This window comes from Centrocercus urophasianus, unplaced genomic scaffold (genome assembly GCF_019232065.1).
Source record: "Centrocercus urophasianus isolate 14NV4802_14NV808 unplaced genomic scaffold, USGS_Curo_1.0 seq_14, whole genome shotgun sequence".
Lineage (NCBI taxonomy): Eukaryota > Metazoa > Chordata > Aves > Galliformes > Phasianidae > Centrocercus > Centrocercus urophasianus.
Window position 1 is genome coordinate 20,376,432 of NW_024884586.1, and position 12,179 is coordinate 20,388,610.

At 45.1% G+C, this 12,179-nt stretch overlaps 1 protein-coding gene across 3 annotated transcripts in view; it reads right to left on the minus strand.

The window, feature by feature from the left end:
* Positions 1–11,975, minus strand: part of SIPA1L1 (signal induced proliferation associated 1 like 1) — a 191,074-nt gene extending 179,099 nt beyond the window's left edge. For 2 of the 3 annotated variants that reach the window (XM_042813649.1, XM_042813645.1), the window contains exon 1: positions 11,894–11,975. The gene's annotated coding sequence lies outside the window, so the exon portion shown is untranslated. Of the gene's footprint in view, positions 1–9,174; positions 9,234–11,893 lie in introns of those variants that run through there. The other variant, XM_042813646.1, reaches the window with a different exon arrangement.
* Positions 11,976–12,179: the final 204 nt, after the last annotated feature.

Sequence of the window (12,179 nt, forward strand, 5' to 3'; positions counted from 1 at the left end):
CTCCCACCCAGAGGAAAGGGCAGGCCCTGTAGTACTGATCAATGCAGAGCAGCTGACAAAGACTCAAACTTTATGACAGACCACTGTCACTTGAGCTGCAAAACTGTGCTACTACAGCAGACAAAAACCAAGTTATTCACCTAAAGGAGTCATGATTGCTTATGGTCTAGTATCAGGTCATACAAATAGTCACCGCAGGTGATGCGACCTGTACTTCCTCAGTGTTTTAAGGGAACGGGGATCAAAGAGCTCCGTTCTGAGAAGTGATGAAGAGGGAGACAGGGCCTACTGAGCCCAAACTGCACATCACAGAGCAGCTGCTGAGACAGAAAGGAAGAAGCTGAGAGCTGGGAGATGGGGAGGAGGAGCCTGGCCCCATTACTGCTTCATGTGAGGCCTCTACTACTAGGCACTGATGTCAACCAACACAAAGCTTATTTGAGACATTTCCCTCTCAGATGGGCATAAAACACTTCATTTTGCTTCACTAAAAAGGGATTGATCTCACTTCACAAACCTACTCTGCAAGTGATCCAAAGTTTAAGAATAAATCATTACGAACGCTGCTTTACCTGCAGCCTCACTGTCCAACATTTAAAAGCATGATGAAAGAAGATCAAACCTCTTCTAAATGTCAAGATGTCCTATTCTGACAGTGCCCCTACCACCCGCCTGGTGGCACCTTCAGATCTCTCTCACACTTAACCAAAGCTGACATTTAACATTTCTGCAATTGCATAAATTCCACAGCTCCTCCAATCACCACCATGCAGCTCTTACCAGAACTGAGACTCCTTTCCCTCTCAGCAGCCTGGTCTTACAAGGCCTGCCATGATCTAGGTGTATCTGAAATCTCAGTGATGTCTGCAGGAAGGGGCCAGAACAACAGCCATCACATTAGTAAAAGCAGAGGAATCTGGGGAGAAGGAAAAGGAGTTAGAGAGCAGCAAACAGGCAGGTACACACAGTGCAATCAGACAAGGTGGTTTCCATAGGAAACCAGAAACTTTGTGGGCAACCTTGCCTCAAATCTATTTACAGATACATAGGATACAGCCATTGCAGCCTCAGCAGCACTGCCACTTAGTGCAGATATATTTTAGCATGATCAGAGCTGATGTACATTATCCATGCACCCACTGGAATGGAAAAGCACAGGAGTAGTAAGTAAAAGTACAAGGTACTCTGACTGCCAGGCACAGCAGCAGAAGTCCCTAGGACAAGTGGCACCCATGGACATGGCCAGGAAGTTCTTCATGGACACGTTCTGAAGACAGTCCTCCTTAAACACAGCCTCAGGCTCCACACTGAGTATTAACCCCAATTCAAAGGAATGCTTCATATATAATTCCTAGCAGCATTAGATTTGACAGTTTCTGCACTATTGTTTTATTCATTTGTTATGTGATCTGTTTTATTTTCCTTGCAATTTTACAGATGATCTCTTATTCTATTGATACAGATCAAGATGTCTAAGAGCTTGCTGAGACAGGGATACCTAGCAGAGAATGAGAACCCAATTTGCCCAAGTATTACTTTATCCTGCAGCATACCAGCTCTTATGCTGACATTTGAGCTGATAGTACCACCACCCACAGCCACATCAGCACATAGCAAGCACTACTGCGCAGGAAGGTGAGCTCACACACGGTGCTTGCGTGTAAATGTTGGCCAGGCACAAGCTACAAACTCAGCACACTACTGCATCATGCTGTGCAGACACACTGAGCTAAAACTGTAATAGTAAATAAAAGGACAGGGCATGGGTTTGAGCACTACTCCATAACCTTCCACACCAATACACAGTCAGCATGTTCCCCAGCATGGCTTTGTTCATGGTGCCTTGGGTACTGCTATGCACGGAATAGGGGGAATTTGCTGAGTGACCTTGGGGCTCAGGATGGGGCTCTGCAGGTGGGTGTAGACACAGCCACCAGACTGCTCAGATATGGCTCACAAACCTGCAGCATGGCTCTAGTTGTGAATAAATTCCTCCATGGGGAGATGGAATGTAAAGCTCAAGACAATTGCTGTTCTGAACACTAGTACAGCTTTCTCATGCACAATGTTAAAATGACTTGCTCAAGGGCATTTCTTTATTTCACAAAGTCACTGAGGTAAACTAATGAATGAATGTGAAGTACTGATCCTACAGTAATGTCACATCAAAACACAATCTCATTAGTTCCCACAAACAATTGAAGTTGAGTGCACTCAATGCAGAGCAGCATAATTATCATGCGACCGCACTGTACCGCATCAGTTGCTGGCAGAACAAGAAAAGGAAAATCAAGGTCCACCCCAGACATAATCACCAGTTCTTCCAGTGCTAGAAATGATTTACATAGCCTTCCTCACACTCTTTCATTCCCAGGAAGGAAGACACAGAAAGAATCAGACCATATTGACTCAACTGGAAGCACCAGCCTGCCTTTGCCTTCTCCATGCACGATCTTGAGATTGGGACAACTTTTTAGTTCACAATATAGCAAAAATGCCCAGGGAGAGAGCGTGCTTACATCGTGTACTGCTGTTACAACAGCCTCTCCCTTGCACAGCTGTGGCCACATGCCTGCTGTCACACACAGAAGAGGTGGCTGCAGCCTCCAGGGACAGTTACAGATTCACGGGCCACCCTGTAAGCCCTTCCAGCTTTATTCCAAGGGAAGAGTTGAGCAGCTTTTCAGTACAGCTCTTCATTAAGACAATAGTGAGAGAGCACAACTAAACAAGAAGCTTCATTAATACAGCACACACTCATCTTACAGATATTCAATGCTAACTACCGTGGTTATAAAGGGAACAGCAGTGGCACTTCAGTAATATCCCACACCTTTGCTTCCTAGCTTTGAGCACAGAGACATCAGAACACAACACCTTGCTGACCCACAGTACCAGTCCCCAAACAAGAACCTGACACTTCCAGACACCTCAACAGCTTTTGGCATCCCAGCTAAGCATTAGGAGGATAACCAAGAATGCTTATGGCATGTTTGCCATAGATACATACATAGATACTGCTGTTACTTACCACTTGAAAATCAAAAATCCTTGCAGCGCACATGGAACAGTCACTCAGCACTAACACAAGATTTGAATAGAAACAAACCCACCACCTTCAGAAAGCCAATTTTTCTACCTGGCAAAATAGCTTTGGACTTCTGCCACTGAACGGTTTTTGTACTTCCTTTATCACCAGCAAGAGAACACTGTAAGGAAGATACCAACCGCTACTTAAGGGTACTTTACATTATACTGCATATAAAATTACTTCATTTTCAAAAGTATTATTAAAAGCTGATATTGAATGACATTAGATGCAAGCACATAACACCCACATACCACAGCACAGCCAAAAGCTTTTACTGCCACCTGTAAAATGCTACTGAAATACCAGAGCACCATTCCACAAGTTCGATTCTTTCTCCATGTAAAGAAAATGCATGTGGAAGACCACATAATCAGGCACACTGCCTATGCTACCCTAATGTACTTATGAGACATGAGCAGCAAGGATTTAATTCATAGCTATGTTTCAAGTAAGAATTAATCAAAACTCTTAAGCTGTGTTTAGATCAATATGCTTACTCGTTTACTAATGGTTCCCACAGGAAACTACACCAGGCTGCGGCACCGCCAGGCAGCTTCCAGCCATGCTTTCCAAAGATGCTGTCAAGGAAGCTAGTCAGTCAGAAGGAAAGCACCACTCATGTTTAAGAAAACAGTGAATTTCAGGCAGTTAGCTTCACCTAGACTGAGCAATACTGAATAGATCTTCAATTCTTTTCTCATTTTAAGTTAGAATCATAAAATCTTAGAGCCCCTCCTGTCTCAATTACGACACTCAGGCAAAAAAGTACATTTTATTGTTCACTCAATTGCAGATGCAATATTTAAACTCAATTACAAAATTTTATTTTTCAGTACTGGTATCTACCAAAAAGTATGTTATCCACCGTGCTTATTCTGGATGCTTTGATGCCAGCCCTAAAGGAAGCTCATTGTTCTACCAAGAAGGTTGGACAAGGTCCTGGGCAGCCTTGTGGGTGGCAACCCTGCCTGCAGCAGGGGGGTCAGAAATACACCATCCTTAAGGTCCCTTCCAATCCATAGCGTCCATAGTGATCCTACAATTCTGTTTGGCAAATGCTATATATATAGCTAAATTGGTTTTGTTTGTTAGTTAACAAATAAAGCACAAGTTTTCAAGCAAAATGAAGTTTCCCTCCCTCTGCACTTTAGATATCTATCTATCTATCTGGGCACTCAATACTTTTACAAATCTACTTTGCATATGATTCTTTCCTTGGGCCAGTTCTGCACAACTGTTAAGTCATTCTCAGTAAGATTGACTTTAACCCATCACCACTGCGTTTTCAGAAGAAATGTACTATATTTTCTAGCTAAAGAGCACATTTACATGCTTGCCCTTGGTAGGCAGTTTGAGGCAAGTCATTACACTTAAAACCCAAGTACTTCAACTACGTGGGAACAGAAAACCTCAGTTCAGCTCCTCAGATACTTAAGCTCTGACTTACATGCTTAGAAACTGAGATTTAATGATGCCAGCAATCAGCAGATAATGACTAACTTCTGTTAAAATAACAGTGATGAGCACCCTTCGCAGCATTTAATTACTGGTTATTATCATACCTTGGTCTTATTGGAGATGTACTTTAAATTACCAACAAATTTGAAAGTCTTTACTGCATCAACAGTACATATACAAGTGATTAGATCTGGAACACGGAGTGCACACTTACACATTCTTACCCTATTCTAATACTGTTGCCTGGAGTCAGAATAACAACTTTTCAGTTTTCTAACTTTATTTAGAATATTAATTAACCTTGATTTTTTTTTTTTTTTTTTTTTGCTAAAAGGTTAAAGGGTTGTAAAGGTTAACTACGACAACAGGTTTAAAACAAAAGTCCTGACAGGTTTAATACATTATAACAGAGGGAGCTCTGCAGATCTTCCAGCTGCGCCTAGACAGAGCAGTAACTGTACAGCAAGGCAAGAATTAACATAAACCTCCGAAATTATTCCATGGAGCATCTTGTACAGTTGTAATTGGAGAGTGAAAGTGTCTCTGGGGAAGTTCGCCAGAAGATCAAGGGCCATTCATTTCACTGTACAGACATGCCCTAAAAACCCACAGAACTCAAAATCCCACAAAGGCTTCTTCAATTCAGCATGAAGGGCATATTTTGAGATTACGCTCAGATTCTCCCTTCACCTGTATTTACCAGAGGCATCATAACAAGGATCATCCTTACAGTCTTTCTGTATGGCAAAGCATACATGATACAAAACCGGAGACACCATGGGAATTTCCTGAGTTAAGTGAAGTACAAGTCAATGACTGCCATGCAAGGTGCTGCAGAAATCAGCAGGGGAGGTGGAAGGTTGAGACAACGGGCTTTCTGTCAGCATGGCCTTCTTCAACCACTGCAAAGGAAGGGAAAGAGCAAAGAAAAACACATTCGAGGAAAGTACAGACTGAGTAAGTAGTTTCTACATGACTATGGCCTTTCTAGTCTCACTTCTAAAAGTTTGCTTCAACTAAAGCTGAGGGAAAGCATCAGGTCTCACTCTTCATTTTGGTTGTACAACCAATACCACAGAGTTGACTGAACTATTTTACGATGATTCATGCAACAAGCCATTAAACACATTTGCAAAGTAAAAGATCACTGCCAGCGTCACAATTCATAAAGATAAGATTATCTAAAAGACATGTGAATGTTAAAGCATAACATTATTCTGCATGGTTGTGCATTTCTTCAGCAAGGACTGAAAGCATGAAATCTAACTTCAGCCTTTTCAATTGGCAAACAAGCAACAGATTGACAGAAATCTCAACTGCACCCAGAAGCACGGAAGGCCTCCAAGGCAGAGGTGGTGAGGTCTGGCATTGTCTTCTATGTGATGCATGCAACAATAGAGTCCTAGCACAGTGCTGAACATTTTAGTTCTGATAATACTAAATAATAAGATTAGTAATTCTGGAAGTGAAAAGAAAAGCACTGTCTACAAAAAGATCTTCTGCAGTTCTTATCTCTGAACTATTTATAACATGCATAACAGCAAAAAGCCAGCAGGTTTGAGCTTGCTACATATTTAAGTCTGCAGTTTTTCTTTTGCCCCACCATCACTCCTCAAAGCACAGACAAAGCCACGCGACATTTGAATACAGTGACCAAAAAAAAGGCTTATTTTTGCCACAAAATTTCTTCATCTAGAGCAAAGTTTTGCTAAGGTCCTGCCAAAAAACAAGTATTGAAGACGTGTAAGTTTCCTCTTACACTGCCTCCTGCCAGGAAAATAAATAAATAAGCTGCCTTTCTTAAGTGCTCACAGATAAAAGAAATCGAGTTTCCAGGTGCAAGTTTGCAACCTGATAGCCAGCACCAGGAAAGTGAGATAAACTCACACCAATGGCAGCTCTGCTTCCTGACAAGTTGGGCCTGCTGTGCTGACATAAAACTGCTCCACATTAGTTAAAAGAAAAAAAAAAAAGAAAAAAAAAAGGTTACAAGGATGTTCTTGATTTTTAAAGGACAGTTTAACCTGTGTGTACAAGAGCACAGTTCACTGCTGCTGGAGGCTGCAGCCAGCAACACCCAGCAGCCTGTGAGACCCCAGCAGGATGCAGCCAGCCAACCTTGGCCCATGCTGTCTGCCCCATGCTGCACCAGGGCACCCATGGCTCTGTCCACCCAGAACGTATAAGGGTTGTTTCAGTATGCACAAACTAGATTTCTTCGAAACGATGCTTAACCAGAAAATCTACTCTCCCCCCCAAAGTTCACCAAATGTGGTCCAGTCTTTAAGAACCATAAGGGTCCAAACCAACAAATCCCATCCGTAACGGAGATGTCTGGTTTGACAGACTGGCTAAGTGGGGCCTTAGCTATAATTACTGAAGTACTAATGGTAAGCTGGGGTCTTAGCACCACTGCTTCTTCTACCACACCAAATCGTTTGCTTCTTCAGTAAGATTGAGCAATCAATTTGCCACTTCAGAAATTAGTGGGAGGAAAAAAAAAGCACTCTGAGCCAAAACTTGGAGAAAAAAGTTTGTAAAACAAAACTATGAACTCTTCTAAAACCCCACTCATTGTGGGCCTGCACTGAATTCTTCACATTATTTCCATTATTTCAGATTGTCCCAGGAGTAAAAAAAATGCTCCTGAGACCATGCAACGTTTAGGTAAACCAACAACAGCAGATGTTTAAAAACATTTAACTCCTCACAGAGAACTGCATGCATTGCCATCACCAACAACACCTCAGGCAAACATCAGAGCTGCTGGCACAGACAACTGCTGTGCAGAAAGTTCTGCAATCACAGCAGTCATTTCACAAATACTATCTGACGCTAATTCTAAAAGTTCCTCGTTAATCCCATTTCCCTTCAGCATACAATAAGCCTGCCATTCAAACTCAAAAGTCAAAGGATGGTGGATGCCAATAGTGCTGCGATCATCCCGCCACTGGGGAGTCCCAACTCGGGGACCCCACAGCCCCAGCAGCGTGGGGCCAGCCCCGGCTGCAGGGTGACACTGGAGAGAGGTGAGCAAGCAGCAGAGCTGGACGAGTCACACTGGCCAGTATCTATCAAGCAGGCAGCAGGCAGCTTCTCTCTTAATTATGCTCAACTTCTGACCTGTGCTGTACAGCAGACTGGAATAAGATTGTGCTCTGCCGATTCTGACTAGTTGAGGTTTTTAATCTATTGTAACACCATCAGTTACAGATTAACATGAAAGGATTTCACTATGAGAACGGTACAAGTTCAACATTAGCACACCTGTTTCCCAGCAGCAGTAGCATCCAGCTAGAAATACCTGTATGTTGAGGTAAAAAGGTGCTACTCCATGAGGTAAACAACAACACTGGAATAAACACCACCAGGAGGCTTTTGAACAGTGGAGGCAAACATGAGGAATCATGAACAATCTGACTTTATGAACAACTGGATCCTGCATGCCAGCAGCTTGCTTAAATTTTGACAACTTCTGAACTAAACTTGGTCTTCAGGAACACTTTGCTAATTGTTAAAAACATCCTTGTGAAGGAAACATTCCTGCCTTCCTATAGAGTCTGAGAAAATTATTAAGATCAACAAGAACCTCCAGGTGTCTCTCAGGATGAAGCATTAACCATCATTCTCTGTAGCAGCTCTTCCTTGAACACTGTACTTTTCCATAACGCTGACTGAAGCTGATCCTATTAATCAAACATGGGATTGCAAGACAGGACCCACTTCCATACCGGGAGCTCACAGACAGCACTGAAGAATACCCTGTGAGGGCACAATTCACCAGCTATCAGGACAATGGAAAGTGTTATGTTGCCACATTCAAATGACAAGCTTTCTAAAACATGCTTCCATAAAGAAAACAAAGACATGTAAATGCTTGGTCTCTCGCTTTGCATTAAACATAAAAGGCATGTGGTCGAACCCAAATCAAGCAATCCACCCAGCAAACCAGTGCCACAGGATTTAAAATAGACTGAGACAATGACATAACTTTGCATCTTAGAAGATGGACATCTAAAGCAATTTCAGCTGTGGATTCATGTTCAAAAAACAGTGAAACAGATTACCTTTCCGCAACTCCTAGAGGGCTTCCTGGAGTTCAGTGCACAATTACTACTAAAGCAACACTGAAAATGTTACAGATCGTGTTCATCCTACACTGCCAGCTGATCAAGAAATCAGACCTGTCAAAACCACAAAATTATTGTCATTCATCTCCCCAGTGGCGATCCTCTGCAGCTTTGCAACCGTGCCCTCTGCTAACTGCCTCCGCTGCTGGTAAGGCTCCCATCTCAGCACCAATTGCTTTCCATTACAGAGAAAGTGTCTCAACTGTCACAGAGCCACAGCATCCCACTGTGAGCACCACCCAACACGACGGTCCTCAATCCAACACTAAACTTAGTAAAACATAAAGCTCAGGCTGCTTGGAAGTTACTGTTTAGAGGGATACACTGAAGTCGCATCTCCCTGGAAAGAAAACACAGAACAATATAATATATTTCACCCTCACTCACAAGATAATTAACACATGATTAATTTTATATACCACACAAGTTAAAGGCCTGACCTAGCACATTTTACAATATATTTGTACACACTGATCAATCAGTGACTGCACTCACCAGCGCCACATTTCTGCTGTAACTTATTAACAAGAAGTTCAACCAAAGGGTTTCAGAATCTAAAAAAAAAAAAAAAAAAAAAAAAAAAAAAAAAAAAAAAGCATTAAGATTTCTTAGAGATGATGTAAATGTGATTCCACCCCACCACCAAGGAGCAAGGCAGAAAGCAACCTTACATCAGGCGGGTGGAACTTCAGCCCACATCACAACAAGAACAAAATCCTACAAGAGAGAAGAAAGCAAAAATATATGAGATGAACAAGGAACTGAGCAAAGCAAAGATGCAAGAAGTTACTAATAGACAATGAAATCATGCCTTATCGACCTAATTAAAGGAGCTGCTGAGGAATGAATGAAGGTACGAAAGCCAAGGAAACAACAGATACTAACAATTTCCCAACAGGCTGACCCACAGGATCAATGAGAATAAGTTTAGAACTCTGAAAGCATCAGCATTAGGAAGAGAAACTTGTGGCTGAAATTCAGATGAGGGCAGCAGCTCCGCCTGCTCAGCACAGAAGGCAGCTGGGATTTCCGCCCAGCAGCAGCCTCCAAAGCAAGGGATTAAAATACAGATACAGGGGAAACTTCTCAACAAAAGGACACAGGACAAAACAGAAGAAAAGTTCAAACAGAAAATCTAAGGCATACATACATTAACAAAACTAAGATGACAAGAAGAGCTACAAGAAAACTAAAAGCTCCTGAGGCAGCAACAGAATGCTGTGTGATGAAACCTCTCCTTGAAAACCTGGTGAGAGAAAAACAAACAAAACAGAAGAAGCCGCACTTGGACATGGCTATTAAAACAACAGCTATCCAGAAGTCAATCCCAAATCTTAAAGAAAATTTCCTGAGATAAATGAGAATTCCTCAAAGCTAGAATGCAGGAGTGAAATGACAATAATACACTTGATCACAGAAAAAAATAGGCAGTGGATTACACATTCCCAGCTGCAGCCCCATCCTCCCAGCTCTGTGCTGCTGCCCATCCCTACACCTGCGGCCCTCCAGCCAGCACTTTGCAGTCCCACACACAGCTGCAGATGACGTCCCACCTTGTTCCTGACCTCATGGCTCAATGAACCACAACTGAGAGCACAAGGCGCCTATCCCAAGTACCAACATTTTATTAGCATCAGTAACACCTTCTTAATACACTGCTGAGTAACCAAGTGCGTAGCTTTTAATCAACTGACCATAAATAAACCCTATTAAAACTGGATAGGAAAAAAAAAAAAATCTTGTTTCTAGTTACTTATAAACAAAAATCAATCATAAGGAGACATCATATTTACACAAAGCATGCAATCATGAAACTTCAACTTCACCTGAACTGAACACACGTGTTTTCACAAGTAAAAGAATGACTGGTTAGTTCCCACAGCCTTTTTGGATTAATAGCCGGTGTGACACCCAACGGCCTGAGGCAGGACGGCTCTAACAGCAAAGCACAGTTCACAGATCTCTCCTGGTGATTGCAGCCATCACAAAAGCTCCCACCTCGCTCCTTTCACCTTCCGGTCCTGCTCCAGCCAAAGGCAAACAGAGACCAGCCCAGCCATTCCTGCCCAGCAAACAGCAGCCAAACTCCCCATCGGAGCACGTACAGGTGCATATTACCCAGTTAGTGCTACCAGTGGCAACAACCAACACTACAGATAGGGAGCGTTTTAAAAAAAAAAAGGAAAAAAAAAGATTTTTCCTTCCATAAAACTGATTTATGCCTTAGATTTAGGGAAGCTAATTGCTTAATTCCTACAGTTAGTGAGAATTAATTAACGCAGTTAAGAAGATCAGAATCCCAGCACGAAGGTTTGCTGTCTGGAGAAGACGCCAAGCGCGGCCCCGCAGCCGTGGCCGTGCAGCAGGCAGGGGCTGCAGCGTGCAGGTGCCCCCGCTCGGCGTGTGGCACCGGGCTCGGCAGTACGGCACCGCCGAGGCATTTTACATGCCGGCGAGGTTTAAAAAGCCAATCTGTCGGCAGCGTTATCCCCAGAACCATCTCAGTATTCCTCCCCGGGCAAAGCCGTGCCTCCCGCAGCCGAAACGTGCGGGCGGTATAGCCAAGGTTACACAAGGAGATCTTCGCTCAAGTTGAGCAATTCCCATTTCGCGTCGCTGCTTCGCAGACACGAGCGGGGTGCGTTCCTCATTAAGAGAGACGAGGCTGCATCGCAGTTACCGGGTGCACATAACGCAGATATTTTTAAACGCAGCACGGGAAAGTCGGGACGAGACCGCACGAAGGACAGCACGGAGGAAAAGCGGAGACACACTGCCAAGGGGGGCAGCCCTGCTCCCGCCTCCCGCACCTCTGCCCGCGGCGCGGCCCGGGCTGCTCCCACGCGCCCCGCACCGCCGCGCCTCCCAGCGCCGTGCTGCCGGCACCGGGCAGAACCAACGCCGCTACGTGCCCGGCCGGCTACAGGCAAAAAGAGCCGAGGGGAAAAAAAGAAAAAAAAAAAGAAGTACAACTCACGGCGCCGAGCGGACAAGTTACTGACCGAGTCCCGCATGCGGACCTCGCGCCGGAGGCGGCTCTCCGCGGAGCTCGGCCGCTCCTCGTTCCAGCCGGGCTGCGCGCCCTCCGCGGGAGCGGAGCGGCGAGCCGACCCCGGGGCCGGGCGCGCTCCCCCGCGCGCCCCCTCGCTCCGCGACCGGCTCCAGGGGAGGGGATCGGTGCCGAGCCCGCCGTTCGCTCTCACCCGCAACTCACCCAAGAAAGTTGCCGCGGTGGCGGCCGACGGCTCACCCTCCGCGCTGCTCCGCTGCGCTCCGCGCCCGGGATGAGCTCACCCCGCCACCCGCTCCTCTCCGCTCCGCTCCGCCCGCCGCTGCTCTCGCGAGAGGGCCTGCCCCGCCGCCCGCGCGCCGGAGAGGCGGGGCGGGGGCGAGCAGCCCGCGCGCGTTCCCATAGCAACGGCCAAACGCCGGGCCTAGCGGGAGGCCCGCGCCCGCGTCGCCCCCACTGCTCCCCGGGCACGCTCCGCTGCCTTGGGCCC